The 21,439-nt window shown below is 43.0% G+C and overlaps 1 protein-coding gene across 2 annotated transcripts in view; it reads right to left on the reverse strand.

Moving 5' to 3' along the window:
- The window catches only part of ATP8B1 (ATPase phospholipid transporting 8B1), a 144,182-nt gene that overhangs the window by 101,308 nt on the left and 21,435 nt on the right, over positions 1 to 21,439 (reverse strand). The window contains exon 1 of one of the 2 annotated variants that reach the window (XM_032802573.1): positions 13,386 to 13,479. The exons of the other annotated variant lie outside the window; for it this stretch is intronic. The gene's annotated coding sequence lies outside the window, so the exon portion shown is untranslated. Of the gene's footprint in view, positions 1 to 13,385; positions 13,480 to 21,439 lie in introns of those variants that run through there. 2 annotated transcript variants of the gene reach the window in all.

A 21,439-nucleotide genomic window follows, 5' to 3' on the forward strand; every position in this document is an offset into this window, starting at 1 on the left:
GGGGGAAGGGCCTGACGACATGTACTCAGAATCACCCATGACAATGTTTTTGCCCCATCAGGCATTGGGAGCTCAACCCAAAATTCCAACGGGTGGCGGAGACTGCGGGAACCGCAGGATAGCTACTCACAGTGCAACGCTCCAAAAGTCAACACTAGCCTTGGTACTGTGGATGCACTCCGCCAGCTTAATGACCTTAAGTGCGGACGCACACAATCGACTGTATCAAATCGATTTCTAAAAAATCAACTTATATTAAAATAGACGTAATTTCATAGTGTAGATATACCCTTAAGTGTTTGAACTTTGTGCTGTAAGGGAGTCCCGGGGCCACACACTGAATAAGGATACAAAGAAATATTGAATCCTCGTTCACTAAACAAGGCAGGAGTCCTGTGGAAAAAATAGCATGCAATAATTTAATTAGAAAAACTGTCTCATAGGTCATATGCCCAAGGGAGACTGAAATAAGGTTACACTTAAAAAAAAAAAAGCCAACTTTTAAGTGCTCAGTTTTGCAGTTTTACCCCTTTTTTAATCTGTAATTTTAATTTACAACCCCAAACATCCCTATCCTCAAATAAGCGAGAAAAATCTCCGCATTGGACATAGTTAACGACTCTTCAGGGTAGCCTCATCATATTTTCATTACTGGGATGAGCTTTCTACTGCAACTCAGCTTCAGGAGCACTTTGGAAATTAGTACCTATTGCAGTGGTGGCCAACCTGTAGCTCCGAAGCCACATGCAGTTCTTCAGAAGTTAATATGCGGCTCCCTGTATAGGTACCGACTCCTGGGCTGGAGCTACAGGCGCCAACTTTCTAATGTGCTGCGGGGTGCTCACTACTCAACCCCTGGCTCTGCCACAGGCTCTGCCCCCACTCCACCTCTTCCCATGCTCTCCTGAGCCTGCCATGCCCTCGCTCCTCCCCCCAGAGCCTCCTGTACGCAACAAAACAGCTGATTGGGCGGTGCGAGGAGGGAAGGGGAGGCGCCGATTGTTGGGGCTGCTGTCCAGTGGTAGGTGCAGGGAGCAGGGGCAGGTAGCTGATGGGGGGTTGCTGATGTATTACTGTGGCTCTTTGGCAATGTACATTGGTAAATTCTGGCTCCTTCTCAGGCTGGCTACCCCTGAGCGCGCGCGCGTGTGTGTGTGTGTCCGTGTCCGTCCTGCTGCAGTCAGACACAAGTTTATAGGCAAGGCCGGTTTTAGGCCGATTCGGCCAATTCCAGGGAATCGGACCCCGCACCTAAGGCACCTTTTTTTTTTTTTAAACTTACCCCGGTCCCCGGCTGCGGTCTGCTCTGGGGTCTTCCATGGTCCCACTCCTTTGAGCGAAGCGCCGGTGGGAGCGCAGCGTGGCCCCACTCTCCCAGCTAGAGCTCCAGCCGGGGAGGCGGGGCTTTGCCACGCTCCGGCCAGGGCTCCAGCCGGGAGAGCGGGGCGGCGGGGCTTTGCCGCGCTCCGGCCGGGAGAGCGGGGCGGCAGGCTGTGCCGCCGCTCCGGCCGGGGCCAGCCGGGAGAAGCGCGGCGGCCTGCTGTGCTGCACGGCCAGGCGCAGCGGGTCGCGGGGCTGCCGCGTCAGCCCGATCGACAACCAATGGCTCTCGCTGGAGTGCGCAGCCCGTCTCTCCCGTCTACGACTCAACCAGAGCGCAGCACCGCCCGGCGACAACCAGCTGACGTCTCGGCGTTAAATAGCCACCTGGAGCCCAGGGCCATGAGGGCTCCGGGGCATTAAAGGGCCCGGGCGTCCAGCTGCTCCAACTCCGGTCCCTTAAAATAGCACCGGAGTCCCGCCTCCCATACGATTCCCCAGCGCTCCGCGCCTATTACAAGCCTCGGGGTGGGGTAAGAAGGGGGTTTGGGGGCTATATAAAGGGCTGGCGGTCCAGCTGGCCTCGGCCTGGTACCCCTGACTGGCCCACAACCAGTCCGGCCCCCCCTTCCTGCAGCCAGCTCTGACCCCGTGCCCACAGCCACCCCTGCCAACCCCTGCTGTCTCCAGCCAACGCTGCCACATCACCCTGCAGCCCTTCCAAAGCCAGCCAGCCCCACACAACAATGCGCCCGCACCAACCCTGCACCTGCCCAGCCCAGCCCGCACCCCCTGCCTGTCCCCAGTCAACCCTGCTGCACCCACTTGCCTGAAGCCAAGCCAGTCCTTGCGACCCTACTTCTCCAGCCCTGCAAACCCCCTGCTGCACCCCCTAGCGCCCTGCCTGAAGCCACCTCACCCACCCCTGTCTCCACCACATCAGACGCCCCACAACGGCCCTTGCCCTGCCTGCAGCCAGACCCTAACCCCACCTCCGCAAGTGCAGCCCGGCCGCTGCCTCAAGCCAGCACCGCGATGGCCACGGCTGCCACTGCAGTTTCCCAGGCAGTAAGCCCTGCACAATGGAACGCAGCTTCAACATGACGGGGGGTAAACAGGGAGCAGCTTGGACAACAGCAAGTGCACCGCCTAGGAAGTGCGGGACCCACACATGTGAAACGGCAATCATTAATAGCCAATCAACAAAAGCAACTATATGATGCAGATGTATAGAAATAATTTGATTATCACATATGGTTAGTGGGAAAGTGAAATAATACATGAAAGAAATGAAGGCTTTTGTTTCCATTTTTTTTTTTTTAAAGTCATCACCCTGCAGGCCCCTGCCGAAAATGTTCGAATTGAGCACCAGCCACTCTTCCTAAGCCCGGCCCTGTTATCGGATTGTCTATGCGAAGGCTAGAACAGAGTACACTAAGGGCATTGGCTACACTACGAGGCTTTCAGTGACTATGGTCGTGCACTACAGCTAGCGCTAAAAGGTGCGCAGTGTATTGCCTGTTCGCGGCAGGAGAGAGCTCTTTGCCAACAAAAAACTTCCACCCCCCATGAGCAGCAGCAGCTTTGTTGGAAGGAGAGTGCTCAAGCCAACAAAGCGCTATTCACACCAGCACTTTTCGTTGGTAGAACTTTTGTCGTTCGGGGGGGGGGGGGGGGGGTCTTCAACACCCCTGAACACTTTTGTTGATGAAGTGCCAGTGTAGACAAAGCCTAATTGTCACAGTTTACTCGCTAGAAGACAGTAAGGAGCTGATACTGATAGAGATGGCCCTGGAAGGGTTACTGGCCCAGAGAGGTGGGGCGTCCTTGTACCTTTCAGGCCACATCAAAGATCAAAACAACATAGTGTATTGACACAACTGAGATTTTCCTTAAGAAAAGAAAAAGAAAAAAATGTTAAGTCAAGTCAATTCCCTGAAGGCTTTACTGCTGCTTCAAATGCTTTGTCCCTTGAACAAGCATTTTCCATGGATTTAAATAGAGACTAAAAACTCTTGTGATCAGTTTTCTTCCCTCATTGAGCTTGTCTTTACAACAAGAGAAACCACTTAAATCCACAGTCAATTACAAGTGTCAACAAGTAATCAAATATACCATCCAGTTAATGGTTAACTTGATGGTAAAATATAACAAACTATTCTGAGAGAATTTAAAGACAGCTAGCTACATATGAAAATTGATCATGCTCACTTAATCCAAACCCAGAAAATGCAGCACTGGATATGTGAATTGGTAGCATTGTTCTTTGCTCAATTCCTACTACATTGGCAGTGCTCCATAAATACTTTCTCCTACTTTCATATAGACATTATCTTTCCATCTCCCATCCCTCTTTCCATTTGCACTGGAATGACCTACAGAGTTGTCCCACCTGCTGCAAATGTAGAAACAACAGAATTAGTTATCTAGCACAAGGAAGGGCAGAGTTAATGCCTAACTGGGTGATAAAACTGTTAACCTTTCCCCTTCACCAGCTCCTTTATACTTTAGGTATTTACATGGGCCCTGCATCCCCATAACCTGGGCATATATTCCCAGTCAGAAAAGTTTCAACCCTAATCTTAATGAGAGTTTTCCCTCTTTGAAAATAAATCACAAAACAAAAAACTCACAATGTTAACAGAATTATAGCTTCAAAAAGGGAATGATAAAACTCAAAAACTTCACAGTTGAAGCGTTCATACCAGCCTCGACTCTGGCACCATATTCCCATCCACATTCAGTTTATAGTTGGAGACCTTCAAAAATTGCCAAATAAGCCTGGAATCTGTCCTGGTGCAGATGTAAGTGCCAACAGATTGATATGTAGTTGTGCATTGACTCATGTATACCCCATATTAAAAAGAATAGTAAGAGGACCCCAAAAATGCCACCTTGGCTAAACAGAGTAAAAAGCGGTTATAGGCAAAAAGGCATCCTTTAAAAATTGGAAATCAAATCCTACTGAGGAAAACAGAAAGGCTCATAAGCTCTGGCAAGTCAAATGTAAAAGTGTAATTAGGTAGGCCAAAAAAGAATTGGACAAGTAACTAGCAAATGATTAAAAACACAACCAGCAAAACAAAAAATGTAAATACAACAGAAACCCTATCAAATAATCAAGATGCTAAAGTAGTACTCCGGGAAGACAAGGCCATTACAGAGAAGCTAAATTAATTCTTTATATTGGTCTTCACTGTAGAGGTTGTGAGGGAGATTCCTACACCTGAACTGTTTTTTTTAAGTGACAAATCTGAGTAACTGATCCAGATTCAGGTGTCAACAGAGGAGGTTTGGGAACAAATCGGTAAATTAAATTTTTTCACCCAAGAGTTCTGAAGGAACTCAAACGTGAAACTGAAAAATTGTGGAATGTAACCTATCACTTAACTCAGCTTCTGCACTGATGACTGGAGGATAGCTAATATGATGCCAATTTTTTAAAAAAGGCTCCAGAGGTGATCCTTGCAATTATAGATCGGTAAGCCTAACTTCAGTCCAGACAAATTGGTTGAAACTATAGTAAAGAACAGAATTATCAGACATACAGATCAATACGATTTGTTGGGGGAACAGTCAACACGGCTTCTGTAAAGGGAAATCATGCCTCATCAATCTATTAGAATTCTTTGAGTGAGTCAACAAATATGTGGACAAGGGTGATACAGTGGAGATAGTGTACCTGAATTTTCAGACAGCCTTTGACAAGGGCCCTCACCAAAGGCTCTTAAGCAAACTAAGCAGTCCTGGGATAAGAGGAAAGGTTCTGTTTGAATCAGTAACTGGTTAAAAAACAGGAAACAAAGGGTAGGAAAATATGGTCAGTTTTCAGAACGCAGAGATGTAAATAGATCTATCTTGGGACAGTGCTGTTCACCATATTCATAAATTATCTGGAAAAAGGGGTAAACAGTGAGGTGGCAGATGATACAAAATTACTCAAGTTAAGTCCAAAGCAGACTGTGAAGAGTTACAAAGGGATCTCACAAAATTGGGTGGCTGGACAACAAAACGCCAGATGAAATTCAAATGTTGACAAATGCATATTGGAAAACATAATCCCCACTACACTTAAAAATTGATAGGGTCTAAATTACCTGTTACTATTCAAGAAAGAGATTTTGGAGTCATTGTAGGTAGCTCTGAAAACATCTGCTCAATGTGCAGTGGCAGGCAAAAAAGCTAACAATGTTAGGAACCATTAGAAAAAGGGATAGATATAGTATATAATGTCTATACCATACTATATCTATACTATAGATATAGTAGTATATAATGTCACTATATCAATCCATGGTACACCCATGCTTTGAATACTGCACAAAGTTCTGGTCACCCCATCTCAAAAAAAGATCCATTAGAAATGAAGAGGTACCTAGAATGATAACAAAAATGATTAAGAGTGTGGAACAGTTTCCAAATAAGGAGAGATTTAAAAGACTGGGACTGTTGATCTTGGAAAAGAGACAACTGAGGGAGGAAACATTAGAGATCTATAAAATCATGAATGCTGTGGAGAAAGTAAATAAGGAAGTGTTATTTACCCCTTCACATAACACAAGAACCAGGGTCACATTAATAGGCAGCAAATTTAAAAACAAACAAAAAGGAGGCACTTCTTCACACAATGCATAGTCAACCCGTGGAACTCATTGCCAGGGGATGTTGTGAAGGCCAAAATTATAACTGGATTCCAAAAAGAACTAGATAAAATCATGGACGATAGTGTCCCTAAGTCTCTGACTGCCAGACGCCTGCCAGATGCTGGAAGTGGACAATAGGGGACATATCACTTGATGATTGCCCTCTACTGTTCATTCACTTTGAAGCAACTGGCATTAGACAGAAGACTACTGGACTAGATGGACCATTGGTGTGATCAGTATGATCATTCTTATGATGCTGTTATACCCATATAAAGGTGCCTTGACTAGTGTTGATTTTCTTTCGGGAAGCAGCATAAGTCATATCAATAACACTGTCCACGTTGGGGGGCTCTCCGTTAACTATACTGGTATAATTAAAGCAGCAGAACTTGCTACTGTGACAAGACCTATATCGACAGTATAGCAAGAGGTTCAATGCCCTTAGGTTCATTCACACATCTTGTTGACTAAACAAAAGGATAGGTACAGGCAGATGAGCTGAACTTCATTTACATGCAGTAATCTTGTTGAAGTCCACAGGAATACTAATACATACAGCGTTTGCACAACAGGAGCACAGAAATTAAATAAAAACTCAGCTGGAGTCACTGTATTAAGAGGAGGCAAACAAGAGAGGTAAGCATGGACACACACAAGCTCCCCTATCCCATTTAAGAGGTGTATAGCAGATGTAAGATGCCCGTTTATGGAATATTCGTCTTTTTAACATTAAAACACTACACAAAATGTTCTCCCTCAGGAAGAAAAATACACATGGGACTTCCTCTCTTCCCCTCCCACAAAACATGGGAAAGGTGGGTCAGAAGCAAAGGGTTCAGTCTTAATAGAAATTATCACAGGTTTTAGATAAAGAATCACTATCATGGATTTCCTAAGAAAAATACAAATCAGTTCAGAACACTGACCAAGGTCTTTAAATGAAACTTGCATTGAGAAAATATATAATTAATAAGAAGTTTTCGGTTGCTTTATTACGTACAAGCCACCCCGAAAAAAAGAAACCTGGAATTAGCAGGACATTTAACAACCACCACTCTGTTCACAGTACTTGTACATTGCATCCCCCTTCCCACATCTAGTCTGCTTTGGACTCTACAGTGTTATTCTGGACAGGGACCATCTTACACAGTGGTTAATGCATTTGCTGAGTCCCTGAACCTTTCTGGAATTTCTAGGTGCTACTATAATACATAACCTCAATATTTGTTAAGTGACAAGTTATGATCACTGTACAGCATAAGAAACTCATCTGCATTAAACTCATTCAGTAAATAAGCCTGCTCAAGCAAAGACATTTCTGGAATACTTCAGTAACAGCTCTTGAATGCAACTGGAGTTGAAGTATGCAAGAACAAGACAAAGATATTCTGGGTTGTTGAGGGCTTTTTTTCTGTTGTTATTAAAAGCGAATAATAGTGAGCATCTGAGGTTTGTTAAGCTTTGTAAAAAATTACAAATAGGTCACAACTAGAATTACTTCTATATGAAAAACCAGCATGGCAGACCAGTGACTTTTCCATTTCAGGATGCTCAACAATGGAGAATTATTTTCTGGTTTGGGGGCAAGATGAAATCTTAAGGTAATCTAATGAATCCTTGTAGTTCTGACCAAGCTAAAAACTGAAGTCTCAAGAGCAGCAGCATCTGACTGTTGAATACTGATTGGCTACTTAGCTAATTACCCTAACAGTATGTTCAAAATCTAAGGAGTTCATGTTTTGTATTGCAAAATAAGGAAAAATGTATATTTCCATCATAACAGGAAAGTAACAATAGATAAACCCTAGTTAAAGTATTTTACTAGGGAAGTTGAACATTAACTGGAAACATGTCATTAAGACCACCACCACATTCACTAGTCAACATACTTCACACTAACAGGCTGGGATGTTCCATTATGCATTATGATAGTAGCACTCTTTCCAAGAAACAAACATTGATCAGGTTAGTGGTATTTATTTCCTTCCTACTGAGGACGCAATATTGCAACACAATATATGGAGAAATCTTGCTCAAGTTAAAATCAGATTGTTATTTCAGCCCACATTAAGATGTTTGTAATTGCATTCAAATGTTTTAGGTTGCAGAACAGCTTTTGACAGATGTAGAAGAGGACTGAATACAAATAGAAAAAGAATACGTGAGCTGTTTAAGCAATCTACAAAAACCCAAAAACATAAAAACTAGGCATGTGCACCATTTGTTTCTTCATTTTATATACACAAGCGGCCAGGGAGATTTGCTCTTTCAAAGAGATTGGTTTTCAACAACAGCTCTGTCTACCCGCCCCCCCCCAGCCCCCNCACACTCCCCCACCCCATTCCCTCTACCACCAGGCCTTTTTGCATTTCAGAGTTAAAAAGGCATAAACCCAATTACTATTCCTTTGCAGATCACCTTTAATTCTGTTCAGTCAGAAATAGAGAAGACATATCTAAGAATCAAAGAAAGACAATGAGGAGTCCTTGTGGCACCTTAGATACTAACATTTATTTGGGCATAAGCTTTCGTGGGCTAAAACCTACTTCATCAGATGCATGGAATGAAAAAAAATACAGTAAGCAGTATCACAGCACATGAAAAGATGAGAGTAGCTTTACCAACTGGGGGGTCTGTGCTAACTAGTAGGGTGACCAGATGTCTCAATTTTAATAAGGACAGTCCCCAAAATTGGGGCTTTTATATAGGTGCCAATTACCCTCCACCCCTTGCCCCAAATTTTCACACTTGTTATCTGGTCACCCTACTAACGAGGCCAATTCAATCAAGGTGGAAGTGGCCTATTCTCAATGGTTGAAAAGAAAGGGTGGGTATCAACAGAGGGAAAATTACTTTTTGTAGTGACTCAGCCACTCTCAGTCTTTATTCAGGCCTAATTTGATGGTGTCTAGTTTGCAAATTAATTCCAGTTCTGTAGTTTCTCGTTGAAGTCTGTTTTTGAAGTTTTTTTTTTGTTTAAAAGTAGCAAATTTTTCAGTCTGTTACTGAGTGTCCAGGGTTAATCAAACATTAATCATTCAAGTTGGTTATACGGAGCTTCCTTTGATGAATCATTAATAAAGGGGAAGCCTAGAATGTAATACTTTGATATACAGCACTAATGAAGTTTTCACTCTAGTAGCGAGAGAAATATTAAATATTTCACTCTAATAGCTGCTCAGAACAGAGCAGCTGGTCTGTATATCTATATTCCAAATCTCTGTATGGGACAAAGTGTCTCATATAATCCCTGGGTTTCTTTTAAGGGCTTCCTAACAGATGTATGTTGTAATTAAAGTAATTATGTTTTATTCCCAGAACTAAGGAAAAAGTATTTACACGGCACACTATCACCCACACTGCATTGCTCATCCTGCCAACTAGAGACATTCTACCTAAGCACCAAGCAAGAAGTAAACTGAGGCCTGGTCTACACTACAGAGTTAGGCCTACATAAGACAGCTTAGGTCAACCTGTGTAAGTGTCTACACTAGAATGGTGTTCCCACCGATGTAGGTCACACAGTACATTGATCTCCACCTTTGCAAGAGGCATAGCACTTAGGTTGATGTAGTAAGAGTGACTAGGGGGGTAGCCATGTTAGTCTGTATCCACAAAAACAACAAGGAGTCCGGTGGCACCTTAAAGACTAACAGATTTATATGCTGAAGAAGTGAGGTTTTTACCCACGAAAGCTTATGCCGAAATAAATTTGTTAGTCTTTAAGGTGCCTCCGGGCTCCTTGTTGTTTTTGTGTAGACGCTCTTACATTGCCTGTTGGCTATCAGGCCCTGTCATTCTTGTCAGTTTCACAGCTGTTGTTATTTCACATTTCCTCTCTGGCTCCAGTTGTCAGCCAGCGCAGGGGTTAAACTGTGGCTGTCAGCCCTGGAGTGGTTGCGGGCTCCAATTGTTAGCGCCCCACACTCCAGCTGTTAGTGCCCCTCAATGCCCCACTTTAGTTGGTGCAAGCACAAGCAGAAGGGGAGCAGCGTATGTACACCAAACAGCCAATTTAATTACTGCAGTGGCTGTAGGTTGAGCTAACTTAAGTCAACCTAATTTTATAGTGTAGACAAGCCCAGAGGCTGTTCAACATATGTCTATCCAGCTGCTTTATTTATTTAGCTATTCTAATAGTCTATTCATGATCATAGCTAACATAAGTACTCTAGTAGCACAGTGAGACCCACATTTAAGAGACTGAACTACAACTCCACCACAACCCCAATTTTTTTTTAAAGTCAGATTTTCATCCACAGGGCCAGATTTTAAGTACACTTGTAGGAATATTTGATCAAAAATAAAATAGAAAAGGAATTTTTTATTTAGTATGAAAAAGTATGCTTATGATTCTTTCCTGCAAGAGAGAGAAAATCACTATCTATAAATCAATCTGCAGTATTAAGTGCTAATCTAAAAACTGACTATTAGGTCCACAACACACAGCTATTGAGTACTGTTGCATGACCTTGTGGTCTCTCTTCCTGGTGGGTTAGCACAGACAGGCAGAGTTCTCCAGAATGATGACATGGGCATGAACTCAGTAACAACAATATTTATTACTATAAGGGCTGGTCTACACTGGGGGAGGAAGGGAGGAATTGATCTAAGATATGCAACTTCAGCTACGCGAAGTATCTTAGTTTGACTTACCTGGCCGTCCTCACGGCGGCAAGTCAATCGCCGTGGCTCCCTCGTCGACTCTGCTTACTCCTCCTGCCAAGGTAGAGTACGGGCGTCGATTCGGGGATCAATTTATCGTGTCTAGACAAGACGCGATAAATCGATCCTCAATAGAGCGATTACTACCCGCCGATCCGGCAGGTAGTGTAGATGTGGCCTAAGAGAGGACAAAGGCAGCTGCCCTCCTGCTGCTGACTCCAAAAAACCCTGTATGGTATATGCTTCCTGCCGGGGCAAAGTGAAAGTCACTTCCCGAGTCCAGAGTCTTTCTACTTTAGGGAATGGCTGTGAATGCGCCACACACAGACCCAGCCAACATGGCAGCTCTGTTGCCCTACATTGTACTATTAACCTATAGTGTCTTGGGGGAAAAACAGGTGATTAAAATGGTAGTGTTACAGATAATATACTGTACCCAGACAAACGCTATGTCTTCATTGCAACAAAAACTGTAGGGTTTACATGAAGCTAGCTTCTTGGTATAAAATCCTAGTACAGACTAGGTACAAGAGGTTTTCACCTCTATGGTGAACCCCATGCTAGAGGTATAACTTCACTAGCTACATCGAAGTAGAACTGTACCTTATCTCCACTAGGATTTTACACTGCGACAGCTAACAATTTAAGCCTTGTAACCTTTTGTTACAGTGGAGATGTTGCTTTAATTATATTACTAGTCTACTTCTGCAAGGGCCCAATCCAAATACCTTCTGTGAGGTGCTGAGCACCCTCAATTTGCAGTGACATCTGTTGTGAGCTCAGATCCTGCTTCTGCAAGATGCTCTGAACTCCAGTTTACTTTATTGAGCAGGGGAAAGTTAAGAAGTTACTCTGTACCTTGCAAGACCAGGCTGTTGGTGAGAAAAAAAGAATGGAGAGTCAGTACTAAATCTGAGGTCAAATGCTGCCTTGCAACCATTCAGAGTTGACTGAGGTACATGAACAAGGGCCACACACATGGAGTCACGGCTTTTGATTTTCCTTCCAAGGAGTCTTCTTCTGTGAGGAACCCAGAGAAAAAAAAAATATATATATATATATATATATATATATATATATATATATATTTACATAGATGTTGGGCTTTTGCATTCCATAGGGTTCAGTGATCTATTGGCGCACACAAAAAACTAAAGCACCTCCTTGCCATCTCCAGCACAACACGCTCGTGCTATCTTGAAAAAATGTTTTCTATAGCTAGACTTTCAGAAAGTGTTTTTGCAGAGAAGTGGCAATGTGGGCCAAAGAAACAAGTGCAAGATTAAGAGTCAAATTCCCAAATTGTATCCCTATGTCAAAGCAATTTTATGCTCCAGAAAGCAAATCCCAACAAGGATTTTAAAGAAAGCTTCTGTCTCAGATTTAAGTAGTGAAAAGGAAAATGTAAAAGAAAACCTCTGCTTGTTGCTGCTGGAAATACCTCTAAATCAACAGAATTATTTGAGAGAGGCACAAATTGAACTTCTATCCAGTGGAACTATAGGGAAAGTGGTGCTGATGGGATTCCCCACAGTTCCAAGATCAGCTCCCCTTCCCCCCGCCCCCATTATTCTAGGAATGGAAGGAGACACTGCTAGTGAAGGCTGGAGGATATACAACCACATCACAATTGGTATTTTGTCTTTTATGTTGGTCAAACAATATCTGTAAAGTCCTTATCCTTTATCCCATTTTACATGAATTATGTTTGTGTACTACTTTGCTCAAAGACAATCTGGTTAATTTATTTGCAATAGGAGCAATGTCAGTTATAAGATATTTGATTTTCTACCTTCCACTCTATAAAACAATAGAGCAGAAGATAAAGGCAGCTATAAGGATATAGATGATGTGGATTTGAAAAGCTAGTTTGTATTGTGCACGTAGGCTTACAATTCAGGATATTTATTTAGGGTTTTATGCGATGGCAATTAGCCCAAAACTCTGCACAACTCAAACATATATTTTTGACAATGCACCGTGTCTGTAAAAGTAGCTATGTACTTTAACAGTCCTATGACATTGACGCCATGCATTATGAAGTAGTCAGTCATATAGGGCGTGGAAGAGTAAATACATCCTGGATTCCTATACATCTTTTGACATAAAAAGCAGTCATTGTAAACGGTGGTAAGTCCAGAGTTTTTGAGAATTTCCTGCTCATGTTGGCAAAGTTTGTCATTTGGGGTATAAACTCCCAGCACAAAACAAAAACTGAAAAGTCCCAGTGGTCAGCATTCTAAAGAAAAAGACAAGCAATCTAGACCAAAAATTGTATGGTAGTAAAAGTCTACAAGTACAAATAGATTTCAGTTTCATGCTTCTCAGTGATCATTTGGATTTTTTTTTTTGTGGGAAAGAGTTATAAGAAATATTTAAGATGGCAGCACCCTTTAAAAATTAGGACCAATAAATTCAGTGACATTGAATATCACAGCAATCATAAAAGTACATAATGAAAAAACAAAGCAAGTCAAAATTTACTATAAAAGAGTGGTTAAGTGGATACAGAGGGAGACTTGCCCAGTCCTACCTCACGATATCTCTGAAGTTACTAGCGTAGGAGCCTTTGGTAAATGAAAATAGCAAGGGATTTCTCAGAACACTCCAGCTCCCAATCCCATGCAGTAATCCACTATTTAAAATACTTTATTTCAATTTGCTTTTAAATTCCATTTTAATATTCCAAGCACCTACTATCATAGTACAGGGCAACTGCACTTGTATTCCCCCTCCATGGTCCCTGAAGATTACTTATTCTAGGCTCCCACCTCCGCAGCCATCACCTCCTCTTGGGTAGAGATCCACATGTCTCTCCCTCCAGACCAGAGGTTTCTCCATGCAGCACAGTTCCGTGCCTACACGGTGAAATTCCCAGAAAGCCAGAGTGCCTAAACAGGTCAGTTACCTTACAAAGAGTTGCGTAGTAACAAGAATTACAAAGAAAACAATAAAAGAACTTACACACATGCTAATAACCTTACCAGAGATAATCCCTACCGAAACCCAACAACAGCTCTGCTAGGCATCAGTATTTCCAACGCTTCATAAGGATTGTCTCCTCCCCACCAAATCACTTGGACAGAAGGTTCTGTCCATTTGCTAGACCAGAACAAAGGCAATTTGTCATTTTAAACTTAAGACTATTTATCCAAGAACCCTTTCTTTGTCTGTTGGTCTCTGAAGAATCCAGTTTCAGGCAGTATATGCGAGCCTCTCCACCCCACCCATGTACTTATTCGCTACACTGATACTGACTTGGACTTTTAATACATTCTATGGGTGGCGTACCCGAGCCCACTTATCCACTGACTCTCTAAAAACTCTTGCACCCCAATCTGGGCCTATGCTGATTATGTGATATGTATGTATCTCTTCATCCTTGTAACTGACACCTGTAATCCCTCATAACTCAAGTCTGACCCCAAATGTACAGAACCTTCCCTCTTAACTTGTGTATATTTAATATTAAACATTAACTTTCATAGAATTTTAAATCTGTTCTCTCTGGGAAGTGTTACAACCTGAGTAAATTTGTCCAATCACCCCCGTACTGACTGTTCATAGTTTCTGGAGGAGCTGTGATCACCCTCCGCCATGGAATTATATACAGTCCCTGGCCCACAATGATGCATAAATTTAATGCAGTAAGGTCACCCAAAAATATTCCCATATCCATCATATCAACTCTTAAAATGCCATAGCTAGCAGGGCTCAAAGAGTTACTTCTGCTCCTCTGTGTAATTCCACCAAAAGTTCATATTTCTGAATGAAGTGAAGCTTTGAACAAGTTAATTGATCAGATGTGTCTAGTTTCAAAAGAATTGGAGTATTTTAGTTGTTTCTCTTCAAAGATCTCACATGCTTTATCAGAGTGATCATTATCATGGCCATTTTCCAAGTGGAGAAATGGAGGTAGGGAGGGGTTAAATAGTTTGCTTAATATCAAAATGAAAGTCAGTAGCAAAGTCTGGCAAAGGACCAACATCTCACACTGCCTGTAGTGGCTTACAACTGTGAGTGCCAATCTCAGCTCAGACTGTCAGAAAACAGGGCAGACACCCCAAAATGATGATATTGTCTATAATTAGATTTCACCAAGCCAGTAACAAATGTGAACTCCTGGATCAGTATACCAGTCTTACCACAGAGTCACAGACAGTTCCCATAGGCTCTCCAGCCTATCTTGCCACCCAGACAAACTGGATTTAGTAATAATGGTGAGATAAGCCCAAAATCACACCACATCAGGTTGCTACCAGTCCCAAAGCACTAGCCACTTACCACAGATCAATTGATACTCCAGACCTTATATCAAAGACAATGCTGGCAGCCAATTCTATAGTAAACTAACTACAGGTTTTTTAGATAAGAAAAAGAAATGAGAGTTACTGAAAGGTTAAAGCAGTCAAAATATATTAACAGGTGAGTACATCTCTGGGGATCTCCACTTTGCATTTGGCACACTTCCGGGTAAGAGTCCAAACAGTCATTTCTTGAATCCATATTTATAGCTCCTTTATACAGAATGCTAGCTGAGAGTGTCTGTACCCACATGGGCTTTTTCTTTGATAACAGATAGCGAGGAATGCACTTGGAGTCCATGACCTCAATCATCACACACAATGACCACTTGCTTTGAAATGAGCATTTTCTGTTGAAATCCTTTAGTCCTTCATTAGCATTTCACAAGATTTCTTTGATGAGTAATTCAGTTATAGTGTATACACAATGTAAACGTTTGCTGTTATAATGTAACAGACAAGTGAAAACAATGCAAGTAACGACTCATTAATTTTCATGAAGTTTAAACACCAAACACTCCTCTACATTCAACAATTACTTTGATACACCCTAATAGCAAGTGATTTGACCTGTGGCCCTGGCCTGACCTTGCTTAATGTCAGAGTGCAAGCCAGTGGCAAAGTCTGACAAAGGACTCAAATCTCTCCTGAATTGCAGTGGTGGACTAACCCACAGAACAGTGACACACAAAGAATTAGTTCCTTCAACATTTCAAGGATATTACAAAATATATTTGGCTTCTTGGGACACCTCAGTGATTCAAGTTAATATTTGCCTAGTTAATACGTTAGGATGGAGAAAACCATGAATAATGGAAAAAACTTTATCCAACAGAGTAAGGGCCACTGCATACAATTCTATCTTACACTTTATATCCAGAAAATCATTGACAAATTTCAAGGGGAGAGCAGACTTTCTAGATTATTTCTTGGGGCCTTTATCATATATGCTGAAATTGTTAAATCTTATATTTCATTCAGGACAATTATATTTTGTCCATGTCTTATGTTAAGGAACTCAAGGCAAGCATAAAATATTTAAAAGTACGACAAATGAGGTTACGTCATCATATGTGAAGTCATTTGAAACAGGAACAATTGAGACGAGGGTCAGACTAAGCTGTGTTAACTTTCTGCTCACACAGTTTTAATCTTTGAAGATCAGAATACTCTGAGAAAAGTTGGAGAAGGAAGTGGTAGAAAAAGCAGTGTATGACTGTTACAGAAATAAAGGTTATATGTTTAAAACTGCAATCAGGCATCCTGATTCTGAGTCACAGTCATGTTAAAAGGGATGAATGGTAAAGATTTGGTCCAAATCCAGTGATACTTCTGTATTCAGGGCATGCTTTTACTAGTTCAATACAGCAAAAGCAGCTATACTTATGTACATAAGAGTAAAATTCAAGGATTTCAAAGCACTTTACAGTTAAGCTTTACCCATTTGAGGCAGGTTAAGTGTTATACACATTTTATATAAATGAGATTACTTAATCTCGCCTCTCGCTCAAGGATAGTGTCAAGAACAGAACCTGGGAACCAATGGCTCCTGCCACTCGACAACACTTTTTTTTTTTTTTTTTAAAGTACAAAACTCCTGCTTATTCAGTACCAATTAGTTGCAACATGCCTCTTCAGCACAATTAAGAACATAAGTACGGCAATACTGGGTCAGACCAAAGGTCCATCTAGCCTAGTATCCCGTCTTCCACAGCGATCAATGCCAGCTGCCCCAGAGGGAATGAACAGAACAAGTAATCATCAAGTGATCCATCCCGTCGCCCATTCCCAGCTTCTGGCAAACAGAGGCTAGGGACACCATCCCTACCCATCCTGGCTAATAGCCATTGATGGACCTATCCTTCATGAACTTGTCTAGTTCTTGTTCCAAGTTCTATATCTCCAGCAGCTATAGCTATACGCAGAACTGGTGGAAACCTGAATACTGTAAACTAGCAACAAGAAAAGGAAATAGTTACCAGAACACCTCATATTCCAGAGTTTAGTTGAAACAGAAAACTGATTTCAACCACATCTTCTCAGTAAACACAAATATAGCAAACCATATAATCTGTGGTCACTATTTTGTAAACCTGGCTCTGACAAATGAACTAAATGTGACTGGGCAAATGTTTTAAATATTTTACAGTCATTTGCCAAAGAAGGTTCTCAGTTACAAACTGAGTAGTCTTAGCTAGAAATGTATGTTCTACTGGGATTTATCACATACTTAATATTTATATTCTTTTGTCAAAAGGAACTTAACATATCATTTCTATTCAAAATAATTTGCATGGAGCAGAGATCTGGAATCCTAGTATAATTTTGGTTTGTCACGGAGGCCATTCACTGTTACAAAATCCCGTTGAGTTTCAGGGACTTGCCAGTTTCTGAAAATAATAAGTCTTCCATTACCTAATACTTTACAAATATCATCCATGCATGACTGGAGAAAGAAAACCATGCCCAATTCTTATCAAGACTCTTACATATTTTGGTTACACCCACAATGTACTAGATGCTTTCCAAAACAGAAGACAGCACAGGTCCTGTCCTGAAAGCTCATACAGATTAAAAACACAGACAGATTGAGCAAAGAAGAAAGTGCATAGGGCAAATGTTGATAGATCATGTCTTGTTAGTACAAAGTATTTAGGTGGTGTTTCTGGTAGCAGGTATATGCTATAGCTGTGCTGCTGTAACGTGTAGACGCAACAGGAGGGATTCTCCTGTCACTATAGTTAATACACCTCCCTGAGAGGCAGTAGCTAGGTAGATGGAAGAATTCTTTCCTTGATCTAGTACTGTCTACACTAGGGGTTAGGTTGGTTCACTACGTGGCTCAGGGTTGTTGATTTTTCACACCCCTGAGAGATGCAGCTATGCCAATGTAAATTTTCACTGTTGGTTATCTGACTTAGGAAGAGCACTTCAGTGCTAGGGTGCAGTATGGAAGAAGGTAGAGATGTTTGTGAGAGAAATGGACACTGTGTGAAGGCTGGCAATTTTGGGAAAGGGAGTGGGGCAGCCAGGGGGCTCTGAAGGATGAGAAACTTGAATTAATGTGGCAGAAAAGGGGATAACTGGATAAGTGATTCAAAGAGGGGGTAACATGGTCCCACTGACAAGAAAGGAAGATTTTTTTGGTGGCAGTATTTCAAATGGAGACTTTGTGTCTATCCAGTATGTATTTCTGATGGCATTTGGAGAAAAAAATGAAAACTATGGGATTAATGTATCCATTATAGTTAGTTATATCAGGGATTAATTTTACCCCATAAGTAAAGGCAGTCATGAGATGCATCTGAGAACACTGATTTAACACCACATACTTAGTCCTGCCATGAGTGCAGGGGATTGGACTAAATGACTTCTCAAGGTCCCTTCCAGTCCTGTGATTCTATGCATCTTCAAATGAAGTCTAATTAATGACCAGAGAGGGAGCAAACTATTTGTTAGTTTGTAAAGTCACAAAAGTAGTTGCCAGCTAACCTTCCACTGACTGTTGCAAATAGCAAATCAGATAATCACCATACGCGAGCAATGCAGAATCTCTAAGAGTTGTCACCTTGGGACACTGTGTAGCAGTACATTTCACAGCCTGATAATTATCAAACAGGTAACGTATTTAGTGCTTCTACAGTTCCTGCTAGACATCTATTCCTTACAAAGGAAGAGTCCAACTTAAAGCACTTTCATGATAGGAGATTGTTTTCCTGTTTTCACTTCACATTTTCAGTGGTCCCAGTCAGAAAGCCTAATGGAATATTATCCTTCATTAAAGATTTATTAATCAGTTTATCCACTGTAGTAGGAGATTCTGCATGGAAGCAGCCAAATATAACTAGATATGCTTCCAAAATATAAAAGAGTTCAGACAGGTCAGATGCATTTTACAAACGTGTAGTAACAGATTCAAACTAAGAATGAACTTTTTAATTGGGTTAAAAAAGAATAACCAGCATTGGGGCAAAAATAAAAACACAGTTCTGATACCACTGAGCTTTGGATCAATGTGTGAGCTGTGTCACTTGGGCTTCTCTAGAGAGAAGACAAAAAAACCCATATCAGTTTATATGACTATTACTTACAAAATAATTAGTCTCACTTAAATAAACTAGTAATGCAAACAAGACATTCAAATAAAAGAGTGCTTCAAAACCAAGCTTACATTTGAATGCCCAGGGAACATCCCATCCTTTTGCCTACATGGGACTTCGGTGTGTTCTCTTTTTCAGTTGCTTCAAAATTCCATCCCAGGCTTTACTCGGTCTATTGCATGCTAGGTCTATGCTGGTGTTTGGATCCAGGCCACACACAGTTGTGCCAGAATCCCCCTACCATTCACATATGAATCCCAAAAGAACAGGTTTCAAGGCATGCACACGTGGCCGGCGCTTCCATTTAGGCGACCTAGGTGGTCGCCTAGGGCACCAGGATTTGGGAGGGCGGCAGGCTGCTCCGGTGGACCTCCCGTAGGCTTGCTGGTCCCGGGCTCCAGTGGAGCATCTGCAGGCACGCCTGCGGCAGGTCCACCGGAGCCGCGGGACCAGCGGACCCTCTGCAGGAACGCCTGGGGGAGGTCCAACGGAGCTGCGGGACCGGCGAGTGGCAGAGCGCCTCCTGCAGCGTGCCGCCGTGCTTGGGGCGGCGAAATGGCTAGAGCCGGGCCTGCACCTAGGGTGCCAAAAACCCTGGCGCCGCTCCTGCATGCACAAGACAAGAATGCTAGCATGCCTGAAAGGTGTGGGTATGAACACGCCCAGGCTGTGGCCTGGCCCCACACTTGCCAGTGCGCAGTGTGAATGAGGAAAGGAACATGTTCTAGATCCCAAATTCAGTGGTCCTCCAGCCCCATTCCCAGAATGCACTGAACCCTTTCCTGCCTGATCCTTACCCAAATCAATGACAGTCCCTGTCTCCCCCACCCCGTTCTCACTGGCTGACCACTTCATGTGTAGTGGTTGAAAGAGTGTAGCACACCTGGATATGGAACCTGCTCTAAGAACAGTTGCCTGATAAGCTGAGCACACCCAGGCCTTGATAAGTGTGGTCAGAGTTGACTGTCCTTGTAATAGGGTGTACCAGGCCCTCTGAGGCCTTCGTTGGAAACCTTGTGGCCCTACCACACCCGGCCCCAGAAAAGGGCACTGAATAGAGTCCTCCAAGCTGCCTAGAGTGGCTGTGTGGGACAAAGACAATCAGAAAGAAACTGCAGGGAGCAGACAATGAGGGCCCAGCAGGCAAGTATAAGAAGAGCTGCAGGGCAGAGTGAGTTCAGTTCCTTGCTGCAGCTGAATGACCATGGATGGTGTGTGGCTGGCTGAGGGAGCTGCAGGACCTCAGACAGGGCAGTGCTGGTAGAAGACGGAGAGAGTCAGAAGGAGCTATGGGTTGGGACTCCATCAGAACAAGGCCCTTAGGTAAGGGTGAAGATGCTGCAGCGCCATGGGGAAGTGGCCCGGAGAATTAGGCTAGGTCTACACTGGGGGCAGGGAAATCAACCTAAGATACGCAACTTCGGCTACACGAAAAGCGTAGCTAAAGTCAGTGTATCTTAGGTCGATTTACCTGGTCGTAAGGATGGCGATGAGTCGACCACTGCCAATCCCCCATCAACTCCGCTTCCGCCTCTTGCTATGGTGGAGTTCTGGAGTCGATGGCAGAGCAACTCGGGAAGGATTTTATCGCATCTACACTAGACGCAATAAAAATCAATCTCCAATATATCGATCACTACCCACTGATCTGGCGGGTAGTGTAGACATACCCTTAGATAAAGGGACATGATGGACAACTGCTATCTACAGGGTCCCTGGGCTGGGACCCGGAGTAGTGGGTGGGCCTGGGTCTCTCTCCCCCCATCCCCCTGCCATGCTCGATTAGGCACTGGGGGAAGCAGCCTGGACTTTGAGGCCCTAGAAGGGGAACTGAACCCTTAAGTGGCCCAGCAGGAGAGCTGGGGCCTGAAATGCCCAGAGAAGGTGAAGACATTGCCTCCAGGCAACTATGTTATGTTGGGTGATGCCCGCTGCTAACACTTAAGGTGCAACAATGAAAAAGCCCAACAGTGCTGATGGCCCACCAGCAAGAGACAACTGATTATAAAAGAACTTAGTCTTCCTGTGAATGTGTGGGTTAGCCTATGAAGAATGGCTATGGGGCCCCCTCAGAGGCATGTGACCACGTCACCTGATACTGGAACCCATCTTGAGTTCTGTACTTTTCCATGAAAAGCTTGGATGGGGAGGAAACAAAGGACTCTTGCCTTATGCAAATCCTACTTAAGGATGGGGAGTGAGATAATCCAGGTAGTCAGTTCTCCCCTGCTACCTCACCTAAGATGACTGCTGGAAACAACTAAGACTAAACTGGGGGAAAGAACTGGACCCAGGCTGGAAGGGTGTCTGGCCTGTGAAGATTATTAGAACCACATTTAGGGTGAGAACTTACATTTAACCAGTTTCTTCAGAGTATTAAGCTTAGCTGACATGCTCTGTTTTG

The sequence above is a fragment of the Chelonoidis abingdonii genome, chromosome 6 (genome assembly GCF_003597395.2).
Source record: "Chelonoidis abingdonii isolate Lonesome George chromosome 6, CheloAbing_2.0, whole genome shotgun sequence".
Lineage (NCBI taxonomy): Eukaryota > Metazoa > Chordata > Testudines > Testudinidae > Chelonoidis > Chelonoidis abingdonii.